The sequence below is a fragment of the Phascolarctos cinereus genome, unplaced genomic scaffold (genome assembly GCF_003287225.1).
Source record: "Phascolarctos cinereus isolate Bilbo 61053 unplaced genomic scaffold, phaCin_HiC Scaffold_3;HRSCAF=262, whole genome shotgun sequence".
NCBI lineage: Eukaryota > Metazoa > Chordata > Mammalia > Diprotodontia > Phascolarctidae > Phascolarctos > Phascolarctos cinereus.
In genome coordinates, this window is record NW_027555736.1 from 123,353,318 (window position 1) to 123,370,375 (window position 17,058).

General features: G+C 40.9%; 1 protein-coding gene across 1 annotated transcript in view; it reads left to right on the forward strand.

Moving 5' to 3' along the window:
- KLHL25 (kelch like family member 25) overlaps positions 1-17,058 on the forward strand; it is a 46,527-nt gene that overhangs the window by 14,472 nt on the left and 14,997 nt on the right.

Consider the following 17,058-nt stretch of genomic DNA (forward strand, 5'->3'; position numbering starts at 1 on the left):
ACTTGCCCATAAAGATGAAATTAATAGGCTTTGGAAGTGGGATTTAAATTTAGGTCTTCTGACTCCAAGTATAGCATTCTTCCCACTATACCACACTGCCCCTTAGATACTAACATCCCTTCCTGTTCTGATATGACATACATGTTGCAGTGGTCAGAGAAGGCTTCATGAAGAAAATGTAGGTGGAGTTGGAAAGGACAGGTAGAATTTGGTTAAGCAGAAAGAGAAGTAGAAAGGATATTTCAATTAGAGGAAATAATGTGAATAGTGGATGAGGGCAGGAAAACACATGATATGTCTGAGAGGACAAAAAGAAAGCCCTATTAAGCTGAAAGGATACTGGATGTAATAGGAGATACAGCTGGAGGGAAGTGGGTGAAATCAGATTGTATGAGGCCCTCGAAGGTCAAGATAAGGAGTTGATCTGTAGGCAATGAGGAGACATTAAAAGGTTTTTCTTTTTTATGGTCTCTCTACCTCATTAAGAGCAGACTTGACCATATCACTCCCCTACTCAATAAACTCCAATGGCTCCCTATTGTCTTTAGGGTCAAATATAAATTCCTCCCTTAAGTTTTTAAAGCCCTTCACAACTTTGGCCCAACCTATCTTACCAGCCTCGTTGCAAATATTACTATCCCAGATGGGATGCCACCATCCAGGTAAGAAGTGCTGAGGGCCTGATCCAAGATTGTGCCTATGGGACAGAAAAGAAGCAGGCAGATTGAAGAGATGTTGGAGGTAGAAACAACAAGATTTGGTGACTGATTGCATATGTGAAATGAGAGAGTGAGAGGTTAGGAGATAGCACCTAGGTCATAAACCTGGGAGTCTAGAAGAACAGTGTTATCTTTGACAGAAGGGAAGTTTGGGAGAGAGGCATGTTTAGGGGGGAATGTGAGTTCTATTTTAAACAGATTGAGTTTGATATGTTTCTGGACATCTGGTTTGAAATGTCCAATAAGCAATTGGTGATGCAGGATTAAAGCTTAGAGGACAGACTGGGGTTGGCTGTATAGATCTGAGTCCCCAATAGAGAGATTATGATTAAACCCATAGGAGCTGATGATAGATAGAAGGGGGATGGATGGGGACTTGGGGAGCACCCAGAGTTAGGGGACAAGACACAGAGGAAAAATCAGCAAAGGAGACTGAGGAGGAGTAGCAGGTAAAACAGGTAAGGAGGCAGTTAAAGGCAAATCAGGAAAGAGTAATAGCTTGAAAACCCAGAAAAGAGAGAGTATCCTAGAAGACAGGGTAGTCGACAGTGTCAAATGCAGTAGATAGTCACTAAAGGATGGAGGTTGAAAAAGACCTTCAAACTGAACGATTGAGAGTTCATTGGTAACTTTCTAAAGAGCAGTTTCAGGTGAGTAATAAGGTCAACCTGAAGCCAGATTGAAGACTGAATGAAGAAAAATGGAGTAACAAGGGTAAATAGCTTTTTGCTAGGAGTCTGGCTCAGAAAGGAATGTGTGATAGAAGACAATATATATATAGTTTGAGAAGATGGCAGCGTTTAATAGTTTTTTCAAAGATAGGGGAAAACTTGGGCATGTTTGAAGGAAATAGGGAAGGAAACGAGAAAGGAGGCTAGAGAAAGGAGGAAGGACAGGGGAAAGGGAGGTGGGGAGAGTGGGAGGGAGAGAGACATGGAGAGACAGAGACATCTAGATATCTATATCTGTATTCATCTTTTCTTTTCCAGAGTCATATAAGGGATCTCTCTATTATGGATATAGAATCTCAGGATTGAAAGGGATGCCAAATGCTTTATATCATCAACCAGGACTCCTTTACCAGCTCTCCCACTGCCTCATTCCTTCTGAACCTGCATGTCCTTCTCAAAGTGACCTCTAGGCTTTCAGTCCTTTCCTGTTCTTCACTTGTATCTGTTATTCTGGCCCTTGCTTCACATTCCTTGATTCTCTATCATGGGTTCTTACCCTAGGTCTGTGAGATTTAAAAAATTTCAATAACCATTTTAATATAATTGGTTTCCTTTGTAATCTAGTGTATTTTATTTTATACATTTAAAACAACGTCTTGAGAAGAGGACGCAAGAAAACTTTAGAAGACTTTCTCTAGATAATCAGTCTGACAAAGTACCCCCCTCAATTACTGAATTACCTGTTAACGTTATCTTCTTGCTCTTCGCTCCCTTAACCTTGGATGTCCTCTTTCATCCCCCTTCACCCATACTCCAGAGGCTTTCAGTGCTCCTAGATGAAGTCATGAACATCCTTGGTCTCTATAAATTCCTGTTATCTAACCTCAGCCCACTCCTTTCATCTTGTCCTACATATGTGATATACACAAGGGCTATAGGCTGTTACCATGACAAAGAAGCCAAAGGACGGGTCTCGGTCTTCTTTACCACTGTTATTGTTGTTCAGTCATTTTCAATTGCATCCACTCTTTGTGACCCCGTTTGTTGTTTTCTTGGCAAAGATACTGGAATGGTTTGCCATTTCCTTCTCCAGATCATTTTACAGATGAGAAACTGAGGCAGGCAGGGTGAAGTGACTTGCTCAGGGTCACAGTTAGTGTCTGAGGCCAGATTTGAACTCAGGAAGATGTCTCTTCCAGACTCCAGGCCTGGCACTCTATCTACTGCACCTATCTAGCTGCAATCACCAGTACCTGGGCCATAATGAAAGTCTTCTGTATTTGGGAGAAAAAAAGACAAAAAGTTTACTATATTTAGCATGGGAATTTTTTCAGTATTACTGAGTTTGGAATATAATAGTATCTAACATTTATATAGTGCTTTACAAATATCTCATTTTATCTTTACAACAACCCTGGTGCTTCTATTAACACCCATTTTACAGATGAGGAAACTAAGACAAACAGGTAAAGTGACACAGCAAGTAAATATTTGAGACAAGATTTGAACTTAAGTCTTCCTGACTCCAGGCGGAGCTCTATATGTAGCTTTTAATGAGACATATAGAGGAAAATCTAGGTCTGGGGAAAATGTTAAATTGCTTAGAAAATATACCTCATTTCTGATGTGTGCTATTAGAGCAGTATTCTTAAACTTTTTTGTATCATAGACCCCTTGGCAGTCTGGTGCCTTCATGAACCTCTTCTCAGAATATTTAAAATGCATAAAATAAAATACATGTTGTTAAAAAAAAAAAAAGAAAGAAAATGAATTATACTGAAATACATTGATCATAAAATTTTTTTTTAAAAAACCTCTTAGACCACAGGCTAAGAACCCCTGAATTAGAGTTTTTGTGATAGTTTTAACTAGAAAGATAAATTTGTTTTCTCCTCACCACCTTCATCAAAGGCATTTAATGTGTGTTTGCTTGCTTGCTATGTCAAATGTGGCATATAGAAAATCACAGAACTCCCTGAGGAGGGCTTAGGAGCAGAGCCAAGAGAAGGGATCTGGGCTAGGTAAGCATCTTTCTGGGGCACAACACTCAAGGTGGAGTGCCATGAAGAGCTGCTTCTATTCGTTTTTATAATTGCACATTTTTAATGCCAGAAAATTCTGTACTGCGTAGAGGTATTATAAGTCAAGTCACACGTGCCATGGTGGAGGTTTAGAACATCTGGCGAATATTAAATATATGCAGGCAAACCTTGCCTAGAGTCTGCAAATACTTAGTTCCAACTCTTCCTAACAGGAATAGAGAAAAAAGACCACCCTCTCATATCTAGAAGATGCTTCTGGGTTCATTGTCAAAGTCCCAAGACTTCAGAAAGTATCTACTTTGGGACTCATCCTACCCTGTTCATACCATTTGTCACTGTTATCATAACCTACAAAGATTTTGCAAACCTTGGAAGTGCTATATAAAAACTAGCTATTATTATCATCCCTGATGTCCAGATGGTGCTGTGAAGTTTACAAAGAATTTTACATATATTATCTCACTTGATCCCACCTCCACCACTTAGTCAATGAGCATTTAGTGCCAAGCGCTGTACTGAGCTCTGGGATTTAAAAAAAGAAAAGGAACAAAAGAGAAAAACCATCATCCCTGCCCTCACGAAGCTCATATTCTAGGCCTCGGCGTCCTCACTTATAAAACAAAGGGTTTGGATTTGATGGCCTATCAGGTCCTTTCCAGCTTCAAATTTGTAATCCTCACAGCTGCCTTTTAAAAGAGGGATTAAAGGTATTGTTATGATCAGTTTCTCAGTGAGGAAAGTGAGACTCAAAGAGGTTAGCTGACTTGTCCATGCTTACATGTTGTGTCAGATGGAGGGAAATTGGACCCAGGCTCTTCTGGCCCTAAGATGAGGGCTTGTTCTACTCTGTCTCCTTTGAAGGTTGACACTGTAGCCCAAGAAAGCTTCAGGTAACTACCATCTTAGGGGTCAGATTTTCCTGATTCATGCGTCAGCTGTAGTATCTCTGCCACTCTCTTCCTGCTCAGTGGGTGGTTGTCACAGTGCAGTGTTAAAAGTCAGCTAGGTGGCCCAGTGGATAGAGTGCCAGCTCTGGAGTCAAGAGGACCTGATTTCAAATGCAGCCTCAGACCCTTACTAGCTGTGTGACCCCTCGGCAAGTCACTTAACCCTGTTTGCCTCAGTTCCTCATCTGTAAAAGGAGCTAGAGCAGGAAACGGCAAACTGCTCTAGTATTTTTGCTAAGAAAATCCCTCAAAAATGGAATGGGGTCATGGAGAGTCAGACATGACTGAAACAACTCAACAGCAGTGTTAGAGTGATGACAGGTTCCTAGTAGCCTTTTTGTAAATGACTAAACAGCCTTAGTCAAAGGTAAAGTGTCCTTGCCGTTATTTAGGCTCTGGTGGAAGTACCACAACACAAATCTCCTTCCTGTGATGTAAAGGTGATCCTGATGTCTTATTTATTTGTTTATTTATCTGTTTGTTTGCCTGTGGTTTTCAGCATTCACTTCCATAAGATTTTGAGTTTTACATTTTCTCCCTCTCCCTCTCCTCCTCCTCCTAAGACGGCGTGCAATCTGATATAGGTTCTACTTACACGTTCATTTAGCATATTTTCCCATTAGTCATGATGTAAAGAACATTTAGAACTAATGGGAGGAGCCACAAGAATGAAGTAATAAAACAAAATGACAAAGGAAAAGGAGAGCAAATAGTAAGCTTCCGTCTGCATTCAGACTCCATGGTTCTTTCTCTGAATGTGATAGCATTTTCCATCGTGAGTCTTTTGGAGTTGTCTTAGATCCTTGCATTGCTGTGAAGAGCCAAGTCTGTCAAAGTCAGTCATTGCACAGTGTGGCTGTTACCATGTACGATCCTGGTGTCTTGAAGGCCACAAGAGCAGAACACAAACTCTAGTGGGTTCTACCAAGCATGAAGGGCTTCAAGCAAAGCATCAGCCTGGCAGCAGACTACCAGTCTGTTGCCTAAAAGAACAACAGTTTCTGAAAACAATTGTGTTTGGAAAGTAGGATTCAATGCATCTCACTTTTAATAGAAGATTAGCTACTAGGTCACGAATATTTTTTGACCATTATCACCCATCAGTTTACTAAGCTGTGGAGGGAGTGCTCACACTGAGGAAATTATCGATCTTCTGAAGTATTGAAGTAGGTTCTGAAAGAGGAAAAGTCTTCTGATTATTTTCCATATATCTCTTCACACTTGGTGGTTTCCTTCTCCTTTAGCTCTTACTTCTTTTATATCTGACTTACAGAATCCCAATGCTTTGCCAGGAGTTTATTCAGTGGGCAAGGGTAAGGATCTTTGTTGCCTTCTATCTCTTTTCAAACTAAAATTCGGAGCATGTATGAAGAGGCAGAGAAGGAATCTATGGGAAAAATTAAGAGGAGAAGAGCAGTCCTCAATCCCAGGCACTGATTCACAAATTATCTAGCCTTTGGGAAAAGAAGCCTGGACTTGAGAAAGAAAGAAAGAAGGAAAGAACGAAGAGTGTCCTTCGGTCTGTATTCAGACAACATCAGTTCTTTCTGTGGAGGTGGACAAGCCTGGACAAGAACCCTGAATAGATAAAAGGTAACTTGAATCAACAGGCATTTATTAGGCACTTACTGTGGTCCAAGCACTGTGCTAAGTGCTGGAGGCATTACAAAAGGATCTGAGCCACGGCCATTGAGCAACAATAAATATGCTAAAATTTATTTTTGTCTTACTTTGCCCTTTATCTCGTGAGAAATCTGCGTGTTTCACCTCCTCCTCTCTGTCCCTCTAGATGACTCAATGAAAGCAACTTCAAGGCTACAGTTTCTTTTAGCAAGACCAGTGTGTGTGTGTGCTAGATGATCTGATGGGAAATTCAGCAAGGGATATGGCTGTGAGCCCTCCCTCTGAAATGCTGCTCCGCTTTCCCACTACTGTTCTGAGATTCACCTGTTTTCAGAAGAGCACCATTTGTCTGCAGAGAGAATGCAGTAAGATGGAGAAAGTGCTGCTTTGACTGTGTTGTGTTCTTCCCCCTTTTCTCAATAAGAGGGAACCAAATGATTACAACAGATGGGTCAATCTGAGCCTTGAGTTACCCAGCCACTCTGCTATTAGAGTAATGGGATCATTTCATGAACTGTCCCTGCCCTCAAGAAACAGCTGTGCTTATGAAAACGTGTCTGACTCTAGTTGGAAGATAGGAAAGGCCAAAGGCTGAATGTAGGAGAAATAGATATGAGTCCTCTGGAAGAGGAAATATTCCAGCTGCCAAGGCTGCTTTGGTCTCTGTTTTTGCCTGTCAAGCTGGAGAAGATGCAATCTGGGAGAAGGTATACTCTTTTAAAAAATAATATTTTGTTTTTACCCAATTACATGTAAAAACAATTTTAAACATTTCTTGTTAAGTTATGAGCTCCAGATTCTATACCCACCTCCCTCTCCTGAGGTGGTAAGCAATCTGATACAAGTTCTACGTGTGCAGTCATGTAAAACGTTTCCATGTTAGTCATTTTGTGCAAGAAGACTTGAGAAAGAAAGAAAGAAGGAAAGAACGAAGAGTGTCCTTCGGTCTGTATTCAGACAACATCAGTTCTTTCTGTGGAGGTGGACAGCATTTTTCATCATAGGTCCTTCAGAATTGTCTTGGATCTTTGTATTGCTGAGAATAGCTAAGTCATTCACAGTTCTTCATCATACAGTATTGTTAATGTGTACAGTGTTCTCCTGTTTCTGCTCACTTCACATTGTATCAGTTCATGTAAGTCTTTCCAGGTTTTTCTGAAATCATCCTGCTTATCATTTCTTATAGCACAATAATATTCCATTACAATCATAGGTATCCCTTTTTTTAAGAAGGAAGAAGTGGAATGTACTCAATAAATTTATATGTACACATAGGTATACACAGATATATGTATGCATATCATCTAAATACGGATTTGTGTATATTAACTGCTTTTCTCATAATGATCAATATGATATTAATTAATCTACATATACCATATATTTAGATCATGTGCTATGTCCAAAATAGTTAATATACATAAATTTTTATTTAGAGCATAAATATATGTTCTCATGTACAATATGTGTATGTATTATGTATACATGTGTATATTTATGTGGGCATGTGTATAGATATATCTATATATACGTATATACACTTTTTGAGCACTGACTGTGCAAAGCAGTTAGCTTACTATAAAAGGAGTGCATGAGCTAGTTCCTGCTCTCAAGGAGTTTAGAGTCTAATTGAGAAGACAAAGCATCACCCTGGCTATTTTCTTGCAATTCATCCTACCTTTTCACCCTCCTATCAGGCCTCCAGAGACTGTGCTCCCATGCTTATTGGTAAGTACTCGAGCATAAACTCACATGGTCAACTATAACTAGTTGTTTCCAACCATGACTTCCATCTCAGCCTTCTTACCATCTGATATGCATTGCCCACCTTCCATTTTTTGATTTGGGCAACCATAATCAAATCAGTGTTGCCAATGCTATGGGAAAGTGCAGGTCAATCTAACTCCCTCATGGTTCCACACAATCCCTACAACTTATCAAACCAAAACACCTTCTTCCCGACTACCATTCCCCTATATATGATATCTAACCTGTTAATGTGTAAGCTCTTTGAAGGTAGGGGTTGCCTCATTTTTAGATTTGTATCCCGAACACTTAGCACAGTACTTGGCACATAATAAGTACTTGATAAATGAATGCCTCATCATTCTTTAATTCATGGGTTTTTTTAAAATGACTAATACAAGACATTGGGTGGCAGCATGATGTGGTGGTTTGTGGCTGGCCCAGAATCATGACATCTGGCTCTGAGTTCCATTTCTGACACATGCTGGGCAAGTCACTTAACTTCTCAGTACTCCAGAGTTCTAAGACATAAGTCCCAATCACCAATCTATACTGGTAGAGGAGGAGTTTTCTTACTGGGAATGACTTCCCTCAGCCAATGAAATCACAGACCTGGACAAAAAGAAAGTACAAGACATTACTGACAGTTGTCTAGCACTTAAAGATTTCCAACATACTTTACATGCATCATCTCCTCAGATCCTTAGAAGAAGGCTATGTGATAGGTGCTACAGATATTGATTATCCCAGTTTTTTTTAGATGAAAAAACTATGGCCCAGGTTGGTTAAGTAATTCACCCTTGATCATCCTTACAGGTAGAAAGAGTTGGAAGTGAGATTCAAGCTTGTGTTTTTCTTAACTCCCTCCAGTTTTCTTACTTTCTAATCTGCAATTTTGCTATTCTCACTAGCAAGTTATCTTCATCGACTGGTGTATAAAAGTAGTACAGCAGTAGTAGACTTTGAAAAACTACAAGTTTTTCAGGGGAGGGAAGGATAGAATTTCAAACTCAAAACTTTTCAAAAATGTTAAAAATGATTTTTAATATGTAATTAGTGAAAAAAATAAAATATTATATTTAAAAAATAAAGAAAAACTACAAGTCTTCTTTGGGCAGACATACACAAGCTTAAATGATTCAGAATTCTGAACAGTTCCAGGTAAAAAAAAATAATAACTTCTTATTTACTTAGTCTTCACTGAAAAAATAGGCCACAGCAGAACCACAGAAGGTTAACTCTCAAAGGTACTTCAGAAATCATGTAGTACAAATGCTTGGTTTTACAGGGGAGGAAATTAAGGCATTACAGAGTACACTCAGAGGAAGAATATTCCTATTAAAGTAACCTAAGAGTGGAACTTAAAAATTCTGTCCCTGATCATTAGATCAGTGTGATTGATCGTATGCAGGCATGTCATTGATTTCTTTCCAAATTGTAATACGTGGTGCCATGTTATGGAATTGTGGAGTAGAGCACCTGGTTTTTTGAGGTGTTGTGGATGACCCCTCACAGAATCACAAGAGTTGGCCCAGACATCAGAGACCAGTCTGATCCATACCTGAATAAGACCTTCTATAATATACCCATGAAGTGGTCCATCTAGCTTTGGGGGGAAGACTTCCCAAGGAAGCCTTTTCTACTTTGGAGGTAGCTCTAATTGCTAGAAAGTTTTTTTGTATGTCAGACCTAAAGTTGGCAACTTCAGCTCATTGTGCTTAATTCTGCACCCCACCCCATCCCCACTCCCACCCTACAGTCAAGTCTAATTCTTTGTCCCTGTGACAGTTCATCAAATGCATGAACACAGCTCTACTGTCTCCCCAGAGTCTTCTTTTCTTCAGGCCAGACATCCCCAGGGAAAAAGCTCCTCTGACCCCCTAATACAGAGACTAAAGAAGTGTATAAGTAGAATTCCTAACTGTCTGTCTGCAGAGTATTGCTTCATAATCTAACAAGGGTTTCGTGTATCATTGTATATCTCTGCCTTTGTTTTCTTTGTTTGTTGGGAATGCAGGGCAGATTTCTCCAGAGGGAGCCTGCCGTCAGCCTCCTGTGTTGGCCACATCCTTAAGTTCTGGCCCGTTGCTCTAAACAATAAGGGTATTTCCATTTCAGTGAAGATGGGCATCAATCTCAATAGCTTCTTTCAACTGTAGTAATAGCTCTTGTACCTTGGGTAAGAGAAACGTTAACCAGCCTGGGTCTTATCGATCACAGTAGGCTCAAAGAGGATACTGTTGATTCAAATGTATTTAATGTTTCAGTGCATTAAGTAAAAAGGTGGAGGAAGAAGGAGATAGGGATAGGGAGAGGCAGCAGAGTATAGGTGACAAAAAAGCTTGCCTGGTATATTTGAGTATTTTGGCTTTTCTTCCCCTTCCAGTAGTAAATGGGCAATCAGAAAGCAGGGTCCCACCAGGGAATCAGGTGAGAAAAGATGGATGATTCCATGTTATGGGAAGTCAATACAATCATGGGTTCTTTTAAACATGCTTTTTCATTTACTAGCTGTACTCTAGCTCTAACATCTTTATGGAGAGGCTCTGATGGGCCCCAGGAGGGCCGTTAGGTTACACATGACTGAGGGGAAAAAAGGCACCATCCGGTCAGGCAAGGGATATAAAGAAGGCCAATCCATGCTGCCTCCCTGTGAACATCTTCCTGGCTTAAAGGAAAAGAGGACTGTGGAGAAATGAAGCAGCAGGAAATGCCAACCAGGTTGTAAATTTTAACATGTCCCTGTGCCAGTGAATTTGTAGTCTTACTGATTAGATATTGGAATAAGAGTGGAATAGGTGATAGATTGAGGCTATGTGGTATGGTGGGACATCATCTGGATAAGGCTTCAGAAGACCTGGGTTCAAATCCTGGATGTGCTTCTTATTATTTATATGACCTTGGACATGTCACTCCCCATCTCTTGGGTTTCAGCCTCCTCCTTTGTAAAATGAGAGGGTTGAAATAGATGACCCCCTTCCAGCTCTGGAGCGAAGATTTAACGATAGCCTAGCTAGCTAGGCTAAAGACATTTGGCTCCAAGGCATATGTTATACTTATCACATCAAAGTTGTCTCTTCCTTTTCTGACCTCCTATAGCACCCATTGGTCCATATCACTGACACTTGTAAAGACTGCACTGTGTTGTTGAACGGGAATATAAGCTTCTTGAGGGCACAGGTCATGTCTTAGACTTCTGTGTATCGCCTTCAGTGTCCACTATGTTCCTTTGCACAAAGTAGATACTTAGTAAGAATCTTTTGATCAGTGACACTTGGCATTACTTTCCATGTGTATGTTTGCCAGGATGGCACTCATGAGACTGTCTCCATATTCTTAGATACTTGACCTGAATTTGGGTAAAATGCTATAAGAGGGACAGTGGTGTCGTTGCCCAGCGTCCATCTTCTGGAGGGATAAGTTCAACCACTGAAGTTCAGATAGATATCTCTAAGCTGAGCCTGTGACTTCTTGTTCACAACTTCAGATATACTTCAGCACAGTATAGAACCCATGCACAGATGCCACGCCCAGACTCCATGGGGACACAGGCACGCTCCATAGTAGCTAGCATTTATATAGTGCTTTAAGGTTTGCAGAGCACTTAACATATATTATCTTATTTGAGCCTCCTAGCAACTCTTTAGGTTAGTGCTGTTGTTATCCCCATTTTACAGTAAAGAAACTGAGACTGAGAGATCTAAGTGACTTACTCAGGGTCACACAACTAAGTAAGGTCTTCTAAGTCCAACATTCTATCTACTATACAACTTAGCTGTGTAGGCTCCTAATCAATTCTCCCAGGGGTCAGCAGGCAGACACCATGCACAAGACAAAAGAAAACAAGAAAGAGCATCAGACTACTGTAGCTGAGACCTTGAACTTCTCCTGTGACCTTTAAAGCTTGGTCATTTGCTCCCTTACTTTCCCACACACCACATAATGCATACCACCAAAGGTTGGCAGCTTTGACATCTGGACACCATTGCCATCCTCTAAAGTTGACTCCACCTAAATCCTCTCCTCCTATGACCAGGCTTTGAAGAAACCATTGGTGTCTATCTCCAGGTTGCAGCTGTATCTAGATTCCTAACACCTTGCTTGAGACCTGGTGGTCTGAACAGCTAAATTTTCCATGGATATGTTTAACAGAGAGGCATACAATCATGCCTTGATATCAAGTTTCTGTTTTTGTTTTTCTTGGCATGAAAGGCAATTGCCATCAAGAACCACAAAAAGAGAATAGCCTCCATTGATTCTGACAGGCTTTGGCATTAGAGCCTCCTTGGTTAGAATGATGGACTGGCCCAACACAAGATTGGATGATTCTTAATCATAATCACAAGGAGAGAAATATTATAAAATTCTTAAACTGTAGCAGAGTTGCAAGAGAAGAATACATGAAAAATACTCTAGCTGACAATTCTACAAAAATGGCACCTGGACTACTGAGGTAGAAGTGATCCCATTCTGATTTCTGGCTCCAGGAGGTTACACAAAAAGACCTCAAGTAAGCTTCATCTGCTGTTGCCTGAAGCAGTTCTCGGGAACTATGTTGTATGTCTGTATGTTGGCATAAACCCCCAAAAGCCTGTGGCTAGGAAAAAGCTTCCAAAGCTGAATGGGAATTAATTCTTAGACTCCATCCTTATGTACTACTTTGTTGTCTAAGGCTTACGATACGTGGTTATTGGCATCCAGTTCAAAAGAGAGGGAAAAATGCTCTTTCTGAAGTCCTTGTCAACCCACCTCTTTCCTCTCCTAACAGAATGGGCTGGTTTGACAGGATGCAAAGGATTTCCCAAAGATGAAAGGAACCTTATTCTGTTGCGGGAGTGCAACTCCAGGTCTAGCCTGAAGGATCTATTGTTGGGATACAGGGCAATCAAAGGAGGCTGTCACTAATGAGTACAGACCTGAGTGGTACCTGGTCCAAACTGGGAATTGACCAGGCAACCAATGTCCTGAACAACAGGTCAATTCCATTGAACAGTTAAGGTCCCAACCCTAAGTTTTGCAGTCCGAGGTTTAGTGTTGACATTTTTATGACCCAATACCCATTGAAGGGAGGTCAGCTTGACAAAGCTCTCTCCTGAGGGTCACCAAACCTCAGTGGATGGCACTGAGGCTTAGTTTTCACGTATCAGAGACCTGAAATAGCTGCTACCTTAATAGTCTGACTTGTTCAGTGAATACAACTCTTCTTTTTCAAGTCAACAACAATTTCTTATGCCCTTTATTTTAGCGCTGTGCGAAATGTTGGGGATACAAATGCAAGCAAAAGGAATAATAGTCCCTCCCCTTAAAGAGCTTATACTGTAATGAGGGAAGACAACATATAAAAAGGGAAAGGGGAAGGAGGTATATATGCCTGATAGTTAAGTGCAGAGAGTCCGAAACAGAGCTGGGAGAGGAATGAAGATTTGCTGGCCACTGGGCCCTTCCTCAGAATGAAGGTTCCACCAAGAACTCAACTCTTGGAGCAGAAAGATGCTCCAGGGTAAGAAGGCCTCATGGAGTCTTCTCCAAGAAAATGGGGTGCTTTTCTGCTAATTCTACTCGCATCACCCTGGCTACTTAGTTGATCTGTTAGAAACCACTTCTGAGCACATTTCCTAATTTCCCAAGGATAATTGACTTTGAAGGATTAACACATCAGCTGGATCCTGGGGTTTGAGAGCCAGGCAGAAGTAAGTGGGTATATTCTGAAGCTGGATCAATAGCTTTTAGCAGAATGATAAATTTTAAATCTATCTTGTTGCAGTGCCCTGCAGTTAAGTTATGTCCCTTAAATCCATCAAGCGCTTGAGCTACAATGAGAGAAAGAGGGCTATTCTGAGGCCATACTAATTAATTATGGTATGGAAAGGTAGGTGAACCATGAATGCTAACAGTAGGGAAAAATTAGGCCTCCCAGTGGCTGGCTAGACTTTGAATGTACATCCCTATATCCCATCTCCATCTTGATTCCCATTCTTGCTGCTAGGAAACTGGAGGAAATCTTCATTCCTCAAGAGCAAGGCCTCTATCTTATACTGCTATTTTTATCCCCCCACCATTAACAGATGACCCTCAAGGTAAACAGATCCTGTATAAATTTTATCCTAGTGCACTGAAAGCACTATCAGATAGAACTCTCGAGCTAGTACCTTCTTTTCCCCATCCTTCCCAAGTCACTGGGTGAAGACATTTTGGAAAGGGGAGGAGATAGAACTGGACAGAGGTAGGAATACAGATTAGACAAGGTAAAGAGAAAAGGACCGGGCTTCTGGGTCTGGAATACCAAAGTGGGGCTTACATTTCCACCTGCTTTAGAGTACATTTGATTGGTATCTCCAAAGATGAGCAAAGCAGGGCCCCTGCCCTCGGGAAGCTTATCATTTATCATGCAGGATATTTGACCTCCTGCCTAAGTTCTTGCCCCACATTTTTTTCCCTCTAAACTGGACAATGGCTGAATTCCTAGGTTACCTATGCCAGTTTCTCCCTAACATCAGCAGTAACTGTGACAAGATGTGTGCCAAATTCAGTTAAATTCTACAGATGCATATTAAGCACTTACTGTGAATAAGAAACCGGGGACACAAAGTTAATAATTGTCACTCTTGCATGTCCTTTGCAATATGAATAGAGGATCAGGGCTAAAAGGATTTTAAGAAATCATCTAGTCCAATCCTTCCATTTTACAGATGAGGAAATTGAGGCCCAAAGAATAAAATGGCTTTTGGCCAAGATTTCACAGCTTGCAAATGACTTGGCTGGGATTCACAGCTCAGGTCTCCTGACTTCTCTTCTGGGGGCCAACTGCTCCATGCTGTTTCTCGTATATGATCTCATCTAAAATTGGGAAATTGGCAAGTTTTGCAATAGGGCTCTGCCTACCTATTAGTTATTGTGAACTTACTTTCCTTTTCAATTTCAGTTGCCCTAAATTTAGTACGTACTGGGAAACAGCTAAGATAACTCAACAGGATTAATTCCTTGGGAGACTGAGTGTGAGATAGGCCAGTGGGAAGTGTAGCAGGAATAGGTCCTGGAAGAAGACCTCAGACTCAAAGGTAAGGCAGCCTCAGCAACCTCACTGGCACCAGCCCAACAACTTGTCTGTATTTTCCAAGCAGCCACAGTGGATTTAATTTGTGGGTGTTTTTGTTTGTTTTTGTTTTCTGGGGAAGGGGAGGAGGAGGACAAAGAGAGCCAGAGAAACAGAGACACAGAAACAGACACAGAATCAGAGAGAGACAGAGATGTAGAGACACAGAGAAATTAGGAGCTAAATTAAAATATAACTTGGGACCATGGTATCTCCTTCTGTGGAAGTGCTCTCTGCTAGTTGGGATCTTGTTAAAATGAGAAAGTTGTGGGAAGCTGTTTTTGTCGGGCTTTTAAATTTATCTCTTTGGTTTTGGTGAATGGTCTGGAATCAGAATTGAGAGCATGTGCATATATGTTTTGGTCAAATGATTTACTCTTTTAAAACAATTTTTATTAAAGGCATTTCATTACTTTTCTTTCTTTGAGTGGGTTCAGCACCAGGAGGTGGGCTACTAGAATTGGAGTGGGGTCTGAAATCCTAGGCTGGATTCCCTGTGCTACCATTTATCCTAACTATTTGCTGTCTGCCTTAGATCTTCACCCAGACCACTTGTCCCTCTCTTGTTTTCCATGGCTATAAAATGAGGGCCATGATTCTCAGGACTAACTAGTCTTTAAAATGCATTTGGAATCCTTCCAAATGACAACAATAATCATTATTATTATCATTGCTATTAATACTGAAGAATATTTATTGCAGCACAGACCTAGACCTCTTGGCACCTCGTGGCAGTGACTGGGAGAACTGAGGGGAGACAGGTGTGAGTCTAGTTGTTAGTGGAAACAGCTTGAGAGGAAGGGCCCATTGTGTAAGACCATTAGCACAGACTATAACTGTTCGGTTTGGGCGTCTTCAGCTCAGGTAATTTTAGAATCCTTAATTTTGCTTCCTGTCTGGATTTTGGAACACAGTATTGTCTGTTATAGGCTGAGGGTCCTGGGCATATTCTCCTCTTGACACACTGAGGCAAGAGTTGCCCCTCTGTTGGGTTAATCCCAGGCAGGAGTGGGGAGGCCCCATGTGGCCTCAAGGCTGCAGGTTCCCCCACCCTTGAAAGAGTTGACAGCTTGGATCAAAGCTAAAAATCAGTTGTTTCCTACCAAACACAGTGGTCCAAACATATGTCCAGGAAACCTAGATGCCTCCGAGTTGAACAGAATGTTGAACAGCCTTAAGCAGAGAAGGATACATCTACTATCCCCAAGAACCATCCCATTTCCTTTCTAAATTTTCTGAACTCATGTTGTTCTCAAAAAGTTGGTACTAATTGTACAGAAGAGAACAGAAGGATAGGAAGACAAGCATGACAGCTTTGGAACTAACATGTTGAATTTGTTATGTTCTTTTTAAAAAATGCAAGTTCTGCATAGTAATATTATCCTGTACAATCCCACTAATCTGTTTGGTTCATGTTTGTCTGTATATGAAAATGCTTATTTGTCAAGTAGAGCACAACAAAAAAAATACACACACATATGCACATATTTAAAGGGGAAAGCTAGATGTCTTAGTGGATAGAGATCTAGGTCTGGAGTCAGGAAGACCTGAGTTCAAATGTGGCCCTAGGCAGTTACTAGCTGTGTGACCCTGAGCAAGTCACTTAACCTCTGTTTATCTTAATCCACCAGAGAAGGAAATGGCAAACCCCTCCAGTATCTTTGCCAAGAAAACCCCATGGACAGTGTTAGTATGCTGTGGTCCACGGGATCACAGACATGACCTGAACAACAACGTATTTAAAGATGGTACCACTCATGACAGGGAGCAGCCAGGACTTAATATGCTAAGTGGTATAAGATCTTCAGTAATTTCTTTTGTATCTTTTGATCCTGAGTTGGAAGGAGCTAGGTGTTGTGTTAGAGTGTTGGACTTTATCCAGTCAGAAAACCTGAGTTCAAATCCATCCTCAGACAACCCCTGGCTATGTGACCCGGAGTAATACCCTCTGTTTGCCTCAGTTTCCTCTGCTATAAAATGGGGATAATAGCACTTATATCCTATGGTTGTTGAGGAATCAAATGAAATAGTATATATAAAGTGCTTTACAAACCCTAAAGTACTATATAAATGTTAGCGCTTTTCTTTTATGGGTGCAAAAGCAACTATTTTTATGACATATCAGTCTTTCTCCAAAAGGAAACAGTAAAATCTAAATTAAGCTAGTTTCAGGTGCAGTAGATAGAGCACCAGCCCTGGAGTCAGGAGGACCTGAGT